Source organism: Pongo abelii, chromosome 5 (genome assembly GCF_028885655.2).
Source record: "Pongo abelii isolate AG06213 chromosome 5, NHGRI_mPonAbe1-v2.0_pri, whole genome shotgun sequence".
In the NCBI taxonomy this organism is placed as follows: domain Eukaryota; kingdom Metazoa; phylum Chordata; class Mammalia; order Primates; family Hominidae; genus Pongo; species Pongo abelii.
Window position 1 is genome coordinate 109,840,272 of NC_071990.2, and position 19,656 is coordinate 109,859,927.

The window sequence follows — 19,656 nt, forward strand, 5'->3', positions numbered from 1 at the left end:
AGAGAAAGAAGTATGACAAATGCTAAAATAATATGATATCATAAGCTTCACATATTTTTATAAGGGGGAGTATTCTCCACCACAAATTCCACGCCTGATTTCCCGTTCTCAATGCACTTTGTTGACAGAGTCAGGCTCATGAAGGCTGTGGCATGAATGATCAAGCTGAAGCTCCTATTTTCCCCTTGAAATATGTGCTTGTGCTTAGGAATGCAGCATATCTCTTCCAATTATACCTTGGCGCCAGAGTCCCTTTTCCTGGAAGTACACCTCCAATGTGAAGAGGGTGTGGTGCAGTGGAGATGATGCTGTGTCTGGGTCAAAGACCTGCCTCCCTGCCTAGGAGACCTTGAGCAGTCATTGCCTGGACGTCTTTGACCATAAAATGCAGATGATGATGATGCCTCCCTTGCCTTCTCCCTGGAGTAGCGTGCGAAGCAAAATCCAAACAGGATAACATGTGAAAGTGTTCAGTAAACTGTGAATCACTGCCTTAGTGGAAACTATTCTGGATGCACGTAATAGAAACCCAATCAAGTAAGCAAAAAGGAAGACACTGAGTTGAAAGGAGACTGGGATACCTCTCAGAAACTGTGGCAGGAGGTGAGGCTGGATCCAGAACCGGGGTCTGGAGAGCGGGGAAAGCAGGCAGCTCACTCCCGTGGCTTCTCACTGCTTTTCCATCTGTTTTCATCTCTGTCTCTCTCTCTCCAGAGTGGCTTCCATTGTTCTGGCTTGCAGGGCCAAGCAGGGATATCGCATGGCTCCTGTGACTACATAGCCTTCATTCAAGCCATGAGCTCAGACGTCTACGCCAGGTCCTAATTCAGTTGGTTCAACTGGGCTGGGTGTGGACACGTGTTGTCCAGTGAGTCACGAATATGGATAGGGGTCACATAGAATAAACTTGACCATTCTTTGTCCATCCCTGTGGGTGTGAGCTGGGCAGGTACCAGGAGAAGTGCCTTCTACAAACATTTGGCAACATCTAGTGGTGTGATTACAATAGTCAGCAAAAGAGGAAGATTCAATTTTGAGGACCTCCTTTCCTAGTGTCCCCATCTTTGCTGCCTTCCGTGAGTTTGATCATGTGGACTCCATGGAGGTTGGCCACTGCTGGGCAATGCAGCCAAACAAAGTTAGCAAAAGTAGGCTGGAGGGCTCTGTGGGTGACTGGGGCTAGGCTGGCTGTGGTGCCCCAGGAGCCCTGAAGCCACCTTGCAGCTCTTCTGAAATGGTGAGTGGACTGCTGTTCTTCTTGTGCCAAGGTGTCCATGTTGCCTTTCTCACAAAATATATTGCAAATAAGAGTGGGTACAAGTCATAGAAACCCATTCCAAGCTAGCTTACATGAAAAGGAGACCATTCTGGGGCTGCTTTTCCAGATCCCTCAGTCCTTTCTCTCCTGCTGCCCTTTGAGCCATTCCATTGTTTCCAGCTCTCTGGAGACAGGCATGGTGAGGTCTGCATTGATCTCCCCCCATGAAATGAAGGGGAATATGCTAAACTAGTGGCTGCTGATTTTTCCCCCTTCTTTTTCTGTCATTGCCTATGGTCTGCAATTACCCATTCCCCTCTTGGCCTTCAGAGCTGTGCGAGGGTGAGCAGGTGTTGAGAGCAACTTTGTTCTTTTTGAGTCAATTTCATTACATGGAGAGGATCCAACTCTCTCCATGTAGCTGGCAGCTCCCAAGGCCAGACCACTGGGCAGGGCTCCCAAGAGCAGTGCTAGCCTCTTTGGTGTCACAAAGGGCCAGGCCAGGCCTGCTCATCTCTTTCCCCAAGAGCAAGCTGCTTTTTGAGCAGATGTACGAACAATTGGATGCCTCTGATAGACTGCAGTTCTGTAAGGTTGCAATCCTACCAGCCTTGCAGAAAAGTCAAAAGAAAAGCTCCAAACTGAGGCCTCTCAATTCTGCCATCTTTCAGACTTTCCTGCATTGTCACAGGTGGGCCAGCAACTAACCATGGGCCAGTAGGCCTGTCCCCCGCATTATAGAAGATGCTGGTTATGTGATGTATAGGTGGAAGAGTGAAGGGAGCCATGCAGAAGACCCAGGCCTTTTCCTTGCCCAGAACTTAACTGGGCAAACACATAGCAGATCCCTGCAGGATTTACCCCTTAAGGATTAGCCCTTAAGAAGCTACAAAGGTAAACAAGTACATGATTACATTCAGGCTAGTTGCTGAATAATAGCATCTGTTCCTGGCACCATACTAATCAGTTTACATTTGTCAATTCACACAGCAAATAAGTGACAGAGCCAAGATCTGAACCCAGACAGTCACTACACAAACTTCCTCCCACATTATCAGCCTCTCACAATGCAAACAAAACACTGACACAGAATGCGGTCGTCTTTGCTCTTGTGTACTTGTGGTAATTTGCATGATTGAAAGGTACCATTGGAAAGAAGAAATGTTTTAAATATCTAACCCCTGGAAAAGCAAGATTTAGAGACTAAAAATTTCATGACCCATCCGAAGCTCAGCAGTCAAGTTTGCAATTCTGCCAACTTCCCGCAAGAGTAAAACTGGCTGTTCTCACTGCTGTTAATGGAGGAGGACCATGACCTTGATGTACAGGTGGTGGGAGAGCAGGGCATTATTTAAGCTATGCGATCTGATGGGGGGTGCTGGAAAATGAACAAAAGTGTGAATTATTCCACAGCTGCTCACCCTGACGCTTATTGTGACTTTAAAATCTGAGAACATATGGTAACGGCTGGAAGCATGAAATAGCAGTTGGAAACGTGTAGACTTAAGGAAAAACCAGCCACCCTTATACCTCCCCACTTGGCTTCTCTGTAGAATGCTGTTGTCTTGCTAGCCTTTTTCACTCCCAAATCTGAAGAAAGCCCAGGAACAAATGTCCCCTTTTCTTCAGCCCATCCCCCCATGCATCTGCAAGAGCTTTTCCCTCTCCTGTGACAGAAGTTAGTGTTTTGATTCTTGGCTATGGTATTTTTATATATTGTGCCCTTCCACAGTTTTTGTTGGATCTTGTTAAATTCCACATCTTTGTTTTACAAGGCTGGATAGAGAGCTGGAAACATTGGGATGACATTTTGTTTGGGAATCCATGGTGGTCCTTGGAAATTCAGGCCAACGGCTGCTTCTATTGCCAGTTGAGGGAGCCCCGCTGTGTGGCTAGGTCATACCACCACTCCCTGGCCCCCCAGTAATCCCTCTGGTCATCCAGCAGCCTCACATCTTCCCCTTCCTCTTGAAATCCTTTGGGAGCATCCTAGTGGCAACGACTGGCCCCTTCTCTGTGCCAGGGGCTGACTTCCACTTAGCCTGTATAACTTTCTAGTTTTCTTTTTTTTTTAGAGATGGAGTTTCGCTCTCGTTGCCCAAGCTGGAGTGCAGTGGCACGATCTTGGCTTGCCACAACCTCCACCTTCTGGTTTCAAGTGATTCTCCTGCCTCAGCCTCCTGAGTAGCTGGGATTTTAGGCGCCTGCCACCATGCCCAGCTAATTTTTGTATTGTTTTTATAGTAGAGACGGGGTTTCACCATGTTAGCCAGGCTGGTCTCGAACTCCTGACCTCACTATCCACCCACCTCGGCCTCCCAAAGTGCTGGGATTACAGGCATGAGCCGCCGCGCCCGGCCCACTTTCTAGTTTTCATGTCTTGTGTTTCTCTCTTCTAATTTGTAAGATTCTGAAGGTTCAGAAGCAGGTTTTCTTTATCCATCCCCTGCCTCGCTACATTGACAAGTAGTAGCCGGGTGCCTGCTCTGTCAACATACACATTCGTATTTTTATGCTTGCTGCCAACCACCATGCCTTTGATCAAGGAATGAATCCACTGCTTTACAGAGATTTCCATTTCCCGATCCTTTCCTTTCCTAATCAAATTGACTGGGGAACTAGGGGCACTCATAGAACAGAAGCCAGTTCACCTCTCTCAGAGTGAGAGAGACCTAGAGGTCAGTTTCATAGGTAAACTGACGCTTCCTCAGATACCTGCTCTTTCACATAACAAGCTCTCCCAGAAGGACCAGTTCAGACAGCAACTTCTTTTCTAAACACATCTCTCTGGAAAGCCCCATGCAGAGAGTGCTAACTTCCTACCCGATATCCATCCTCACCTTCTCTCTTAGTTAGAGAGCCCCAGTGTTATCCTGGTTAGCACGTATCCAGTGAAAAGATGAGTTCTCTTGCAGAAGATAAAAGCAGACGTTGTTGGGTGGGACTTCTAGGAAAGCCTTGTTTGCCATTCCATCCTTCCTGATTCCTGTTGTTTGAAATGTGGATGTGATGGCTGGAGCTGCAACAGACATATTGAGGCTATGAAGAAAAGACTAAAAGAATCACAGGCCAGATGCAGTGGCTTATGCCTGTAATCCCAACACTTTGGGAGGCTGAGGCGGGTGGATCATGAGTTCAAGAGATCGAGACCATCCTGGCCAACATAGTGAAACCCTGTCTCTACTAAAAATACAAAAAATAGCTGGGTGTGGTGGTGCGCCCCTGTAGTCCCAGCTACCTGGGAGGCTGAGGCAGGAGAATCACTTGAACTCAGGAGGCGGAGGTTGTAGTGAGCCGAGATTGTGCCACTGCACTCCAGCCTGGCGACGGAGTGAGACTCCGTCTCAAAATATAAAAATAAAAAAATTACAAATACCTGTCCCTGATTTTCTCAAGCCACCAAACCAATGCCAGTAATTACCCATGTCTGCATTTCTCATGACATGACAAAAATAACACCTTCATGCATGTATGCCACTATAGTCAGTTCTCTGTTGCTAGCAACTGAAAGCAATTCCTAACTGCTATACTGTGTTAGAGAGAGAATAGTTCAGTGATTATTCACAGGCTTGAGTAACAGGGAGCTGAGCTCTTATGAAGCCAGTTCTCAGGAGTTCTTCCTTTGCTGACAAGCCCTAGAGCCAATCTTCTCTGAGTTAAGGATTCTTTTTGGTGTTCCCAAATATAACTTCTTCAGTGAAAGTGAAACACGAAAGCCACCAGGCTCCCTCCCTAGAAGCAGTTTTAGGAAAGCAAGTCATCATCTCTCTTTGACGTGTGGTCACCTGCCAAAGTGTTGCTGATACCAAAGCCCACGAGCTACATGTCCAAGTTATCCAACATCTGGCAGCTGAGCTGCTACTTGCTTTTTTAAGCACAAAACGAAGCATTCAAATGTTCCCAGTTTAGCCTCATAAGCATTATATTGGGCTCCTCTACCTTGGCCCACAGCTGGCAGCAGTTCAAAGCTCTCTCTTATACAGATACGTTCAGTTTTTTTTCCCGGCATGCATTCCCTTCATCCCCAACTGTGATGAAGTCACACTGGAGGAATTTTTCTAGAGGCAGCCACTCTTGTGTCTTACCAAGGTTAGGTGTCCAAAAGGTTTCTCTGGGGCTGAGGTGGAGGTGGGAGTGTCCTCAAAAGGTGGCCTTCTTGAAAAGCCAGTTCCTCTCTGTAGCCAGGCCCTCATTGCTAGCAGCCAGTTTAACTTGTGCCATGGACGGGTGGTATGGTGTTGGTGGGGAAAGCTAACCCCGCCTTTTTTCTCCTTCACATGTGGGCAGTTTGAGAAGCTGGTTGGTGGGAGGCTGAACTCTGGAGTCAATAAACTCCATTCTCAAATGCTAAGCATCCCGTTTTGTGAGCCCGTTCATCTCTTGCTGATGCTGTGCAGGACCTGAGGGCTCCTAGGCCGCCTGATCCCTCTCTCTGTTTTTTCTCCTGTCATGCTGCAGTTTAGTGCTGCCTTCTGTAGGGAGCCTATGCAGTCAGGGAATATCGGCACTAAGGGGCTTCAAGCTTGTCTCATCTCACTTTTTTTTTTTTTTTTTTTTTTTTTTTTTTTTTTTTTTTTTTAGGCAGAGGCTGGAGAGCAGTGGCATGATCTCGGCTCACTGCAACCTACACCTCCCTCCCAAGTTTAAGTGATTCTCCTGCCTCAGCCTCCTGAGTAACTGGGACTACAGGTGCCTGCCATCATGCCCAGCTAATTTTTGTATTTTTAGTAGAGACAGGGTTTCACCATGTTGGCCAGGCTGCTCTCGAACTCCTGACCTCAAGTAATCTGCCTGCCTCAGCCTTCCAAAGTGCTGGAATTACAGGTGTGAGCCACCATGCCTGGCCCTGTCTTACCTTCTAGTTCAAAGCATGGGCAAACTGACGTTGATGGCAGGTTGGAGACCTGCCTCGGGTCATATCGCTAGTTAGTGGCCCAGCTTTTAGTCCTGATCCTAAACCAGCATGCCTGTCACAATAATGGATTAGTAATAGATTAAAGCTGATTTTTTTTTTTTTTCCCAGACAGAGTCTCTCTCTGTCACCCAGGCTGGAGTGCAGTGGTGCGTTCTCAGCTCACTGCAAGCTCCACCTCCTGGGTTCATGCCATTCTCCTGCACAGCCTCCAGAGTAGCTGGGACTACAGGCACCCGCCACCACGCCTGGCTAATTTTTTATATTTTTAGTAGAGACAGGGTTTCACCGTGTTAGCCAGGATGGTCTCTATCTCCTGACCTCATGACCCACCCGCCTCGGCCTCCCAAAGTGCTGGGATTACAGATGTGAGCTACCGTGCCCGGCCGAGCTGATTCTAAAATAGCATTTACTATATGCAGGATACCATTCTAATGTATATATAAAATCTTCCCATGTTATGCATGAAGAATGTAAGGCAAAGAAAGGTTGAAAAACTTACCCAGAGTCTCAGATAGTAAGTGGCAGAGTTGGGATTTGATCCCAGGCAGTCCGGCTCTGTTCTTGACCACTCCACTATACCGATACACTAATACCCATTCTTTGACTTGTTTACATCAGGTCCAGATGAGAGATCTCTAGTAAAACTCCTTGGTCAGAGGAATACTGGCTTAATATCTTACCCCTGGAGGAGCATTTCCCAAAATATGATAGCAACAGGTGTTAAACAAACTAACCAAAACAAAAATAAATGCTATGGCCAAATAAATTTGCAGTTACATTAAACCAAGTTAAACAGGTTTTATATTACAGAACTTCTGAGAGCCTTTAATATGCTAATAGACATTATAAATTCTCTAAAGAGTCTAAAACATTTCCCCAACTTTTGGGACAATAGAAGCCTTTTTGATGCAATGATGTCATGACATATCATGTGCCCTGTGGAAAACTCAATTGAGTAAAAAAGGCAAATTGTGTATTATTACAGAAAGAGTTTTGACCTCAAGAATGTCCTAAGATGGATTCGAGAGCCAGGCATGGTGGCACACACCTGTAATCCCAACACTTTGGGAGGCTGAGGCAGAAGGATCCCTTGAGCCCAGGAGTTCAAGACCAGCCTGGCCAACATAAGAAGACCCCCTAGCTCTATATTTTTTAAAAGGCCTTTTAAAAAAATGAAAAAACAAATAAGATGAATTCAAGCACCCCCAGGGTTCCCTGGTCCACACTTTGACAACAGCTGTCTAGAAAATACTATTTAAAATATAAGACTTGAAGCTCATCTTCAAGGAAGGCTAAATACCATATCATACTGCCCCATGCGTAGGATGAAGGAGAAAAGCAAATGAAAGAATGTGGATGTGTGTTTTAAAAACAGTCCCCTTTCATTTCACACTCTATGTCCATATAAATAAAAATAATAATAAAAATCAGTCCCCTATCCTACTAGTTCTTTTTTTTCCTTTTTTTATTCTCTTTCCTCTTTTTTTTTTTTTTCATTTAAAAATCTCTTGTTGCTCCATAAAGATTTAATGTAGTTTAATCTTCCAGTGAGCCAATGTTCCTGTTGACAGAGACATATTTAAGTAAAGGGTCATTATTTTAGGGGGACTCCTAACCCTTCACTCTATCCTAAAAATTCCCTATTATCATCCTACAGGTCAACCTAAACTTTCTGTCCTTAGCGTTTTGTTTATTGGGGTAAGGCCATGTCTTTCTAGAAAGAGGCCTTGGGTTAAGATATAGTTTCATTATGTGGCTAGGTGTGAACACACGTGGCTACTGCCACATGGGAATGTGTCTCTCAGATTAGGGCACTCATCCAGGAAGAGACCCCTAAGGACAGGGACCCAGGATGGGAAAGTACTGCAGTGGGCACTTGCATGCAGCCCTAGAAAGTGAGGTGCCCTGCTAAGAAGTCACTCTTTCCTTTTTAGGGAGATGTCCAAAGATACGTTTTATTTCTTTAACAGGTTTGCTTTTTTTTTTTTTGAGACAGAGTCTTGCTCTGTCACCCAGGCTGGAGTGCAGTGGTGCTATCTCTGATCACTGCAACCTCCACCTCCTAGGTTCAAGCGATTCTTCTGCCTTAGCCTCCCAAGTAGCTGGGACTACAGGTGTGTGCCACCACGCCTGGCTAATTTTTTTGTATTAAAGTAGAAATGGGGTTTCACCATGTTGGGCAGTCTGGTCTTAAACTCCTGACCTCAAGCAATCCACCGGCCTCTGCCTCCCAAAGTGCTGGGATTAAGGCATGAGGCACTGCACCTGACCTCTTTAACAGTTTTATCTAGGGCCTACCCTTATGCAAGGTCATTTTATGTTTATATTAGACTGCAGGTCTTTGAACCTGATTTCAAACCTCATGTCAAGGCTAATGCAGCATCTGCAGTACTGCACCCGAATATGACAACCCAGACCAGGTAGGGAAAATGAAATCTAGTTCAGGCTGGGTGGCCCAAGGTCCCCCTTGTTACACTGGCCAGCAGCAAGGTAACACTGGCCTCGGCTCACAAGGCACGTAAACCACACAAGATGCTGCAGTCAACACCACTGAGGCGAGAGAGAGAATTACAGACTGGAGGGGATGCTAAGGGTCCTCTTCCCTGAGAACCCCACCGTCTCCCATGCTTCTTTGTTGTCTTCACAGAGTTGGGGGCTCCAGCTATCTGTAATTGGGAAGTGAAGAGGATGTGACCGCCAGGTGATGCTAACCCCGAATCCTCGGTGCCTGTGTTATGCACCATATGCTGAATTTCGGTTCCAGCTGTGTGCTAGGTGAGTCTTTGGGTGTTTCGCTGAATGATCTTTTAAGGCTGGTGTGCCCCTCGTCAAGAGTAACCCATCCAGCTAAGTGTTTTCTAAACAACAAAACAGTCTGGGCACAGTGGCTCACATCTGCAACCCCAGCATTTTGGGAAGCCAAGGCAGGTGGATCACCTGAGGTCAGGAGTTTGAGACCAGCCTGGCCAACATGGTAAAACCCCATCTCTACTAAAAATACAAAAATTAGCCGGGTGCGGTGGCAGGTGCCTGTAGTCTCAGCTACTCAGGAGGCTGAGGCAGGAGAATTGCTTAAACTCAGGAGTCGGAGGTTGCAGTGAGCCAAGATCATGCCACTGCACTCCAGTCTGGGCAACAGAACAAGACTCTGTCTCAAAAACAAAAACAAAAAACAAAACAAGCTTATTAGTTGTTTTTGTACATATGTTAGTAACGCATACTAATTATAGAAAATTTAGAAAATACAGATAAGAAAATGGAAAAGTCATCATAATCCTATCACCCAGAGATAACCACAGGTGACTTTGGATGTAAGTCCCTCCTGCCGGTCCTTCCCGCCTCTAGCTCTCACTACATATGCTGCTGATGGGATTCACGTGGGATCTAAGCATTGCACTGCCCCACCTCTCAGACACTGATCGGCAGCCATGACTGACTTAGGGGAAGGGGCCAGTTTTTCTGTTGGGCTTCTTGGGCCTGCAGGGTAAAGGGAGAGGCTAACGGGGAGCCTGGCCCTCTCTCTGTCTCAAGGCTGGGTCTGACCTGGCAAAGAGGAACTGGCTCCACAGCTCTGGGCAGAATCCACTGCCGCTCCCACACAGGGAGGACCAGGGGAACTGCAGCCCCACTCTGGTAAGTGAAGGGAGGGAAGCTGTTTATCTTCAATAGTGCGCTGGGGCTGCTATTTTCTCTCCTGGCACCCCCTTCCCGGGGCAGGGTCCTCGGCAGTAGTGGACAGAGATAATGTCCTCTTGGCCACGCGTCCACGTCCTTAGCTCCTCACACCCCCTCCAGCACTGGCCACTGAGGCTGCTTTGCTATTCCTTTTAGATTTCCCAATTCCAAGTCTATATTTAGTCTTTTCTGCACTAGAACACGCACGGCAGTTAAATATGAAATCTAAGATGTCATCAACCAGCAGCCTAGGATTCCACATAAAATGCATGCGGAAATGTACTGAGGCCTGGCTGGCTGTGATGAGTCACCTTAGGGCCCCCAGCCACTTGCCACCACTCTTAATTCTTCACATTAAGCAGGGAGAACAGCTGGGGAAGCTGGGCTCTTGAGAGGCAAACACTGGCCAACTAGGGGATGCTCCTCTGCTGTTTCCACTTCTCCCCAGGCAGCCCCTGCTGGCTTTCTGTTTATTTTGCAATTAGCACTTGAAGGAGACTCTGGGGATATTTTTGCTTGGGGGCTGAGAGCTGATATTTCAGAACTTCTTCCCCTCCTTAGAGCACTAGTTTCTGGAAGGAGGGTTTGGAAACAACAGCTCTCAGCGTTCTTTCCAATAATACTCCTGATAATGATCCTTGGCAATTTCATTATCCACAGACACGATCCTTCCAATACTCAGCCTTCTGGTTCCTCTCCTTGCTCTTCTCCACCAATCTTGTCCTTTATGGCATTGCGGCCACTCACCCCTATGGCCGTTCCCTTGATTGTGTCGTTACTCCGAGTTGTGCTGTCTGTACCATCTTGACTTCAAACATCCCACTCTCCTAACACAGTTCCCATCCCACTCAGTCTTCCCTCTCCAGTGATTCTTCAGCTTTACTGGGACCCACAATTGACTGATCTGCCATCTTTTCACTGTTCCTTGCTGCTACCTGCAAGTCCTCCCTGCCCTCTGTACCCACTTAGATACTGTGATCTGGGGCCTCATCCCTCCCATCAATACACAGTCAACTCCCTTGACCCCCTCTCCTTTGTTGTACCTGCCTGGCAAGACCACAGTCCTGGCTGAATCCTACTGTCTGCCCACTGTGTGCACATGCCCGGCTGCCTGGTCTCACTCTAAGTTCGGTCTCACTCTAAGTCCAGCCTCACTAGCTGCAGTTGGGTCCTGGTGTTTGGCTGGCCCTTCTATTTCATTTCCCTGCACCACTTATTCTCACACTCTCCAAGACAGTGATTTCATATTTTCTCCCCGCTCAAACTCACAACACGTCCTCCCCTATCCTCACCCTCACCTGATGACCTTGCTTCCAAATTCACTGAGATAGTAAAATAACTGGCTGCCAAGTTCCCATCTTCCCACCCTCGCCTGCACTCCCACCTCCATCTGTGCCTACCCGCTCTGCCTTCCCGCCTTGGACAAAGAGTGAATTTCCCAAGCGCCTGTCAGCAATACCCAGTGTAGGCCTGAATCTTGACTGCATCAGTATCACCTGGGGGATGGTCAGAAAATGCAGCTTGTCCACCCCCAGTCCAGACCTGCTGAATCAGAATGTCTGGGGCGGGGCCAGGCGCAGTGGCTCATGCCTGTAATCCCAGCACTTTGGGAGGCCGAGGCAGGTGAATCATTTGAGGCCAGGAGTTAGAGATGAACATGTGAAACCCCATCTCTACTACAAATGCAAAGATTAGCCAGGCATGGTGGTACACACCTGTAATCCCATCTGCTTGGGAGGCTGAGGCATGAGAATCGCTTGAATCTGGGAGGCGGAAGTTGCAGTGAGCCAAGATTGTGCCACTGCATTCCAGCCTGGGCAACAGAGCAAGACTCTGTCAAAAAAAAAAAAAAAGAATGTCTGAGTTGGGGCCCCAGAATCTGTTTCAATGGGCTCTCCAAGGCACTCTTATGCATGGCACTGAGCTAGGTCCCTTTCTCTGTCACCTACTCAAGGACATCCCTCCAGCAGTTGTCTCTTCTCTACAGGATCATTTCCAATATCATACAAACAAACCAGAAACAAAACACCTCTCTAGACCCCAAACCTGCCTTAGCTACCACCCTATTTCTCTACTTTCCTTTTTTCTCTTGAACTCCCTTCAGTCTTTGGTTTCCACCCTCCTCTAAAAGTACTCTTGCCAAGGTCATTGTGAGAGAAACTGGCTAGATGGTCACCAAACCACTTCCTCTTCCAGGGCACACAACCAAATGATGTTTCCCAGTTACTTTGCCTCTAAATGAGGCTGTGTGACTAGTTCTTGTCATGGGAACTCCAGTGGGGTCAACGTGCCAGCTTCAGGCTGAAGCACCAGAGCTCAGGTGTGCTTCTACATGGACCACTCCTTCCCTTTCCAAGGGAACCATGGCAGGTGTGCACTGAAGATGGAAAGAACCTGGTACCCAAATCACAAAGAAGGCCACCTGCCAAATACTTGACTGGACTGTGAGATGAGTGAGATAGAAGCTTTTTATTGTACTAAGTTATTGATTCAGGGGCTATTCATTGGAGAAATAAGACTGCCCTAATAAAGTCACCAGGGGCCTCCAAATTTCTAAATCCAATAGTCAATTCTTAGTTATTGCCACTTGTGACCAAATAGCAGCATTTGGCAAAGTTGATCAACGGTTACTTTTTGAGAAATTTTCTTTATATATTCTCTAGGTTGTTTTTTTAAGAAAAAATTATTTAACTCACTTTAGTATCCTTTGCTAAGTCCTCTTTGTGTAAGATTGCCCCAGGACTTAGTCCTTGGATCTCTTCTCTCTCAGTACTCACTCCTTTGTTAATATCAATCTCATTCTTGGCTTTGAATACCTTCTCTACAGTGATGATTTCCAAGCTTACATCTCTAGCCTGAACCCAAGACTTGCTTGATCCACAGGCTACTAGACATCTCCACTTGGTGTCTAATAGCTACCTCAAACTTAACGTGTCCCAAACCATACCCAAAACCATATCTTGATGCCTTTCACCCTACTTCACCCATAACCTTCCTCTTCCCAGTAAATGTTAACTCTCTCCTTCCAGTTGCTTCAGCAAAAGAAACTGTGGACTAATCCTTGAGTCTTGCTCATTTCCCATATCCTATTATTATTAAATTCTGCAGGTCTTACCCTAACAACATCCAGACTCTCAGCTCATTCTTATGCTGCTGTCGTGGTCTGAGCCACCGCCACCATCTCCTGTTTGGGTTGTCCTGCTCTTCTCCTCACAGTCTCGCTGTTCACATTCTTTTCTGCCTTCTTTATAGTCTTAATTGAGCACCCAGCATGAGCTTCATACACAAAAACCAGATTGTCTCACTTTTCTGTTTCAACCCTCCCCTTCCGCCAGTATTTTCCCAGATCACTCAGAATTAAAAGTGCTGAAGATGGCTCGCAGGCTCCCTGTTGCCCCTCTGCCTTCATCTCTCTGGACTCTCCTTGGCTCAATCCATTCCTGTAACACCCTCTTCTTTGCTGTTTGAATCCCGCTCTTGCCTGGAATATGCTGGCCCAGAAAATCTTCACTTGCTCCCTCACTGCCTTCAAAGCTTTGGTCAAATTTACCTTAACAGAGGGGCCTTCCCTGATGTCAGCTCATGCCCTACACTCCCTGTGCCTCTTAGCACTTATCACTACCTAGACAGTTACTTTATTGTTTGTCTACTGCCACCAGAATGTAAGGTGGGCAGGGACTTTGTCTTGTTTATTCTGTGTCTCCAGAACATAGAACAGTGTTGGCTACACAGTAGGTGCTCAATAAACATTTGTAGAATGAATGAAAGAACAAACAACTGAAAGGGCCAGCTACAGCCTCCTTGGCTTAGGTGAAGAAGCAAGTTTTTCCAGTTGCATTTTGCACGTGTGCTTCCATTCTAGTGGACCCAGAGTCCCTCCTTCCTCTCCTTGTGAATTTTGTCTCAGGGATCTTGTTTGCCTCTTGTGTGACCTCTTTTGGACTGTCCTGGGTGACTTGCCCATCTTCTCAAAGAATTGGCCTCGCAGATAGCTGGTGACATCGTACGTGACTCTCTACCATAGGTTCTTGTCCATGAGGCTCCAGGACTCCGTTTTACACCACGGGGAGGGCTGATCCTCCACCTGCTGAGCTCTGACCAGGGTCACCAAGGGCAGCACCGGGTTGTCCTTTTGCAAAAGTGCAGAAAAGCAATTATGAAACCATCAGAGGAGAGGAGGGAGGTGTGGAAGCCTGTCCAGTCATAGGATTCTGGAGGAGGGATGAGCGGGCTGGGCAGGCTGCTGAGGAGGTGCTTCTTCCTGTTGCCCTCTCCTCTCCAGCACTGTCTCTGGGAAAGGTTGTTGGAGCCAGAAAACACACAGCCTTGGTTGATGAAAAGCCTGTTTATTCCTAGTACACTGGACACTTTGTTCAGGAATAGTTCATCCATTTGAAAATATTGCCCTTGTAATGGTGCCAAGGTCATTGCCTGCTGGGGTTATCAGCACTGTGTGTGCCAGCTCTGACTGGGTGTTTTAATAGGTGGATCATTTCCCTGCCAGAGGGACTAAAGAACATTGAATGGTTAATTTGTATTCAGTGCTATCCCTGCATGCAGTCTTCATATTAAGTTTTTGTTGGGACTTTAATTAAAAAAAAAGAGAAATGAATAAATAGGTTAGGATGCAATAACTGCTTTAAAAAGGAATTTTAAGTGGTACTGACTCATTTTAGAGTTCTCCATACCCATCTGATAATAACAATATACCTACCTTTGCAAAGTACTGGGGAGTTTGCCAACAACAACAACAACAACAACAACAAACCCTTGTATTCATCGTCTCCTTTGATGCTCAAATCAATCCTGTAAGGTAGGGTGGTGTGGTCCCCTATTTTAGGTGAGAAAACTGAGGCTCAGGGAAATTAAATGACTTTTGTCAAACAAGGTCAAAGAATTAACACAGTGGAACCAGCATTGTGACCCACGTCTCTTAATGCCCAGGTTTGACTATGTCCATCCCATCATGGTGAGCCGGGCAGGTGTAGTAGAGGGGAAGGATCTAGCTGGGTTTGGACAGAGATGCTTGAAGTGTCTAAGTGAATGTGAGTGAAGAATAATTTTGTTACTAGCTATAGCCCTCTGTCAGCCAACACACGGTAATAAATACAGTTGCTCGCCTTGAAAATGGTGTGAAGCCCCTACCTGCCGAGTGGATGATGAGTATCCACTCAAGTGTGGCCAGGCCTGAGGGAGGCAAACATCACAGGCAGCAGCCTGTGGCACTGTGGGAAAATCTCTACTCTGGTTTTTAAGAGATCAGAGTTCTAGTGCCAGCTCCACAGTACATAGGTCCGTCGTGTGACTTTGAGCAAACAAGGTCTATAATCTGTAAAAACATATTTGGTCACATCTGTTCACCCCCCTGCTATACACAGCCAAGTTTTATTGCAATGTACCAGTGGCTGGAATAAAGAAATAAAAAGCTCACCCATCAAGTTTGTGAATGCCATGAAGCTAGAGTGTAGCTAATAATGACAAATGACAGATAAGTTTTCTTCAAGACCTTGAGACTTGTAGAAACATTTAGACGAAACGTCTAAGGTAAATGCACAGAATTGTATTTAGGTTTAACAAAAATTGCGCCAGTGACAGCATTTGTTCTTGATGCACATCTTGTTTACTTGTTGAAAGGATTTGGGAAAGGGAATACACAGGTTTGGGCTCAAGAAGATTTAGGAGTTTTAATTGATTCAACTCTCAATATGAATGGGGATTGACAAAGAAGTTGGCACAACCATGGACACTCCCAACACAAGTGTAGAATCTAGGACAAGGAACCACACTGGGCTTGCATGCATGGCCAGGTAAGCATTGGGTTCTGTAAGCATGCGCTTAATAAGGTTGTTGACAAACTGGAACTAGCGTAAATGGTTGGGAAATCATGGTCTATGTCAGGGGTTTTAAGGCCTGTAAGGAGAACACTTAATGGACTGACATCATGGTGGTTTGCACAGAAATAAATGGCGAGGAGGATGAGGAAGTGCATAATCCATGTGGGTATCTGCAGGGCCAAAGCTAATCCAGCAAATGAAACTAAAGGGAGGCAGAGTTTAGCTGTAAAAATGGAAGCAGGAGGCCTTGCCAGGTGGTGAGCTTCTTGTCAGATGTGCAGGCAGTGGCAGCCTGACCTTGTGGGGACTGGCGCGGAGGTTCCTGCATCATGTGGGATTGGAGCTAAGGAAGGGCTCTTGACTGACAGCAGCAATCTAGGAAACATGAGAATGAGTGAGATGAAAACTGGAAACGCTCTGTAAATGTGAGGTTGTACTGTTAGGCACTGAGGAGGAAAACCCTGAGCATTCCCGCAACTCAGACTTTCCACCATTCCCAGGTAGGGCGAGAAGTGTCTGTCTGTACTCACTCCTCACTATCTACGGCCAGTCTCTAAGCTCTACCCGTCCCCCTGCATATGCCAGCACACAGTCACACAGTTTGCTAAGAAGTGTTTGTCTGTTTGTTTTAGACAAGGTCTCACTCTGTTGCCCAGGCTGGAGTGTTCCTAAGCAGCTGGGACTACAGGCACGTGCCACCACGCCCAGCTAATTTTTTAATTTTTTTTTGTAGAGATGGAGTTTCGCCATGTTGTCCAGGCTGGTCTGGGTCTCCTGGGCTCAAGCAGTCCTCCCACCTCAGCCTCCCAAAGTGTTGGAATTACAGGCGTGAGCCACCGCGCCCGGCCTGCTGAGACTTTTGAATGTGTTCTGTTTCCACTACACAATTGAGAACACTGAAGTACCAGAGACTTCCAGGGTGGGGAAGAAATCCAGAGGCTGCTCCTGAAAGGGGTCACCCTTGAGTGTGAGTCTGTTCCAAGTAAATCAAGTGAGCTGGAAGATCGGTGAGCTTGGATTTATTTGGTATCTTTTTTTTTTTTTTTTTTTTCTAAGGGAGCTGTAGAATTAAGGGTTGAGGTTTTTCTTTCTTATTCTTTTTAGAGATTTTTTGGCTACCTAATACATCAGCTGAACTAATCTGCAGAAAATAAATTTATCTTTAAAATAGAGCTATTTAGATGCATGAGTAACAAACTCTATCTCAATAGAAGCTATTGGCAAAATGAAGCTCACCTCTTAGGCTGACAGCACTGTGGAAATGATGCTCAAAGTTTCAGGGGTGAAACCAGATTGGCTTCTGGCCAAGGGTACCTTACTAATGGGCGTATTTGCATTTGGGGAGGAAAAGACCTGTGACAACACAGCCACGTGGTTGTTCCTCATAACCCACAGTTGGGTTTCATCTGGACTCCCTCCCCACCCCTAGCGTCTGCCGATGTATCTGTGTCTAAAGCCATAGTTTACTCTTTTTTATCCTCATCCTTCAACCAGCCCTACATCTTACGTGCCTGCTGTCCAGACTTCTCTTAAATCTGTCTGTTCCTTTCCACCCCAACTATCAATTCAACTGAATAGCCACTAAATGAGGCACTGTGCTAGGCTCTGAATTGCAAAGATCATTAGGGCATTTGGTCTTATTACTTCAGTCCTGGGTTATGCACCTGTGCCAGGAGGTGCAGCTGATTTTCCTGATTACACTTCCAGACGTGCCACTCCTTCTCATACACACAACTCTTGCTCAGACACTGTCCTGTTCTTCCTGTAAGGTACAGTCAAAACCTGCATTTTCAGAGGCCTCTGCAGCCTGCACCCATTGTGATTGTGCAGTCTTAGCTCCTTTTGGCCTTGTGGAAGGAGAGTGGATTCTAGAAAGATCCCTACCCAGCCACTTCCTGCCCACTGTGACCTTGAGCAAAATCTCTGGCTCCAAGTGTTGTATGGGTGATGGTGAAGGGGTAGCAAGGAAACTTGAGTGGGTTTGTCAGAACTAGGAGCAGTAAAAAAACTTGAAAGAGCCTCCTGTCTTAAGAAGGCACTTGACTGCCTCTGATCAATTCAGGGAGGCTTCAACAGCTCTTAAGAGGATTAGGCCAAAGGACTTCAGTGAAACTTTTGTGCTTTTGTTCTCTAGAGTGGAAACCCTTGACACGTGTTACACACAAACAACACTTGGGGTGGAACAAGAGCTTTACAATGATCTGTCTGGGACCCATAATACAATTCAGCATCTCTTTAGAGCTTCAGTCTATCAAACATTTTCAGACTATTTCACTTAACCTTCATAATTATTGAAATGCTTGGGGGGAAAAAACCTCCACATTTGAGATTTCCATAGCAGAAGCATCACCAGCAGCCTCAACAGCCATTCAAAAAGATGTCATCTCCAGGCTTGTTACCTCTTATTCTCCCTCCATTGTATTATAGAACTCTTATTCTTAGAGAGATTGCCTGGAAGGACGTAAAGTATGCATAGACATGGTCAGCCCCATTTGCAGCTGAGGAAATGAGACTCAGAGTGGCAAAGTGACTTTTTCAGAATCATAGCAGTAAATGGTAGCATTAGGAAGCTAAGCCTGATCATTCTGTTCTTGGCCTGTTGAGGAGATAGTGAGAGCAAAGGAAAGTGGCAACAATGAAGGAATAAAACCCAGCTCATCCCCCTGTTCCTCATGCCCAACCCTTGCCAAGACTTCAGGTAACAGAAGGAAGAGAACACATGGATGGGCACATGCTGGGCCCGGAAGAGCTGTGCATGTCCAGCAGACCACGAGTGTGGAGCCCATGGCCGTGTGAAGGGGGTGGGGTCACAGTCCTAGAAGCAGGATCATGGAAGTGGCCTTGGAGGACCTGATGAGGAAGCCTATGATCTTCCAGGTACTTTTAGGTGATGTGGATTTAGACACTGGATGTGGCTGTGAAGCGGACTTTTGTTTTTTTGGTTGTCCGGTATCCATTTAATCATGCCCCAGCTTCCTGCTTGGGAACTTCCACTAACGCTGTCAGTCCATGGACTTCTAGAGGAGCTGAATCTACCGCTGGCTCAGGAACGGGAACCTGACCTGGGACTAAGCTAATGAATCCAGCAAATTTACCTTGGCAAAGTGATTGCCTCAGGAATGGGCAGTGACCCAACTAGAGCCAATAGGACTTTTCCCAGATATCCTGAAACAGACACTCTTTTTCTCCTGGATGTGGACCTGAGACGGTATAGTTCTGGGAGTTGCTGACAACCATCTTATGGTCATGAGCTGATTTCAGATTGGCTTCAACAAACAGGAAGTGGAACAGATGGAGATAAATTGGATCCTGGTAAAATTTGTTTGGAATCTTGTATATGTTGATTTTTCTCCTGAATTTTTTCAGTTATATGAACCAATTCAATTTGTTTGTTTAACCCAATATGGGTCATGTCTTCTCTCAACTGCAGGTGAATGAATCTTGTTTCATAAAGTAGGATTTTAAACATAAACAGTATGCAGAATAAAAGTTTATCATACAGATTTCTTATAATGGAACTTCTTTTTTATAGAATTGTGGAAAGCTTGAAAAGGGCTTCTGCTTCTGACTACGATGGAGTGACTGGTATCAGATGGCCCTCTTGTCAGGAACAACCATAAAAGCTATACTTCACCCAGCTTTTCGATAGCATGGAGAAATGTCAAGGCAGCTGGGATTGGAAGGAGTAGATAGGATCCCTGACAGAATGAAGTACAGTTCCAATAGAAAAGAAAGCCCAGATTTTGTGGAAAGTGACAAGCTAATTTCAAAATTTATATGGAAAGGTAAAAATCCAAGAATAGCAAAGACTCTCAGGAAAAAGAAAAAACATTTTCTTAACATGACTAAATATGAAAACTTATTATCTGGTTACAGTAACTAAAACAGAATGATATGACCTCAAGTATAGACAAATAGATTATTGGAACAAAATAAAAAATCCAGACCCAGAAATATACAGTCTTTTATTTTCA

General features: G+C 46.0%; 1 long non-coding RNA gene across 1 annotated transcript; it reads left to right on the plus strand.

The window, feature by feature from the left end:
* Nucleotides 1-965: 965 nt before the first annotated feature.
* Nucleotides 966-19,361, plus strand: LOC100939060 (uncharacterized). The gene is made up of 5 exons (XR_655249.4): nt 966-1,237; nt 8,821-8,948; nt 9,705-9,806; nt 17,817-18,994; nt 19,215-19,361. It is a non-coding gene; the product is annotated as an uncharacterized LOC100939060 (long non-coding RNA).
* The last annotated feature ends 295 nt before the right edge of the window (nt 19,362-19,656 follow it).